Here is a 734-nt window from a genome sequence, read left to right on the forward strand (position 1 = left end):
AGAGAGAGAGAGAGAGAGAGAGAGAGAGAGAGAGAGAGAGAGAGAGAGAGAGAGAGAATGAGCGAGAGAGAGAGCAGTGGAATACATTTATGGTGAACTTTAGACAAACAAGCCAGTGACCAGCATGGCCGCAGTCCAATGACCAAAACAAATAAAAGAACAGAAATTAAATTGCGTTATCAATAACAATATTATTGTTTAACTCTCAATGAATTAAAGATATAACATTGGTTAATGCGGGATCTGAACTCAGAACGCAAGGCATTCTAACTGGCAATCTAACGACTGACCCAAATACTTATATCAGTCAGCGTAGTACATAATACATTAGGGAAAGAAAAAGAAAGAAAAGGAAAGAAAAGAAAAAATAAATTAACTTGTTTGGTCCACATTTTCATTTTCAAGAGCCTTAGCATCAACCCCACCACCTTCGTCGCCGTCGTTATCATCATCATCATCATCATCATCGTCGTCACCATCATCACCTCTGGTTGTTGGCGTCATCATCATCATCATCCTCAGCAGCAATGACAACAATAAATATTGAGGTATTGAATTGTACTTTTTTTCCGCCCTTCTAAAGCCTAGCCAGGCTCGTGGGCCTGGTTTCCCGGTTTCTACGGTGTATGTGTTCCCTCCAGCTGGACGGGACGCCAGTCCATCGCAGCGTTACCCAAGAAACAGGAAGAAAGAGTGAGAGAAAGTCGGGGCGAAAGAGTACAACAGGGGTCGCC

Source organism: Octopus bimaculoides, chromosome 18 (assembly GCF_001194135.2).
Source record: "Octopus bimaculoides isolate UCB-OBI-ISO-001 chromosome 18, ASM119413v2, whole genome shotgun sequence".
In the NCBI taxonomy this organism is placed as follows: domain Eukaryota; kingdom Metazoa; phylum Mollusca; class Cephalopoda; order Octopoda; family Octopodidae; genus Octopus; species Octopus bimaculoides.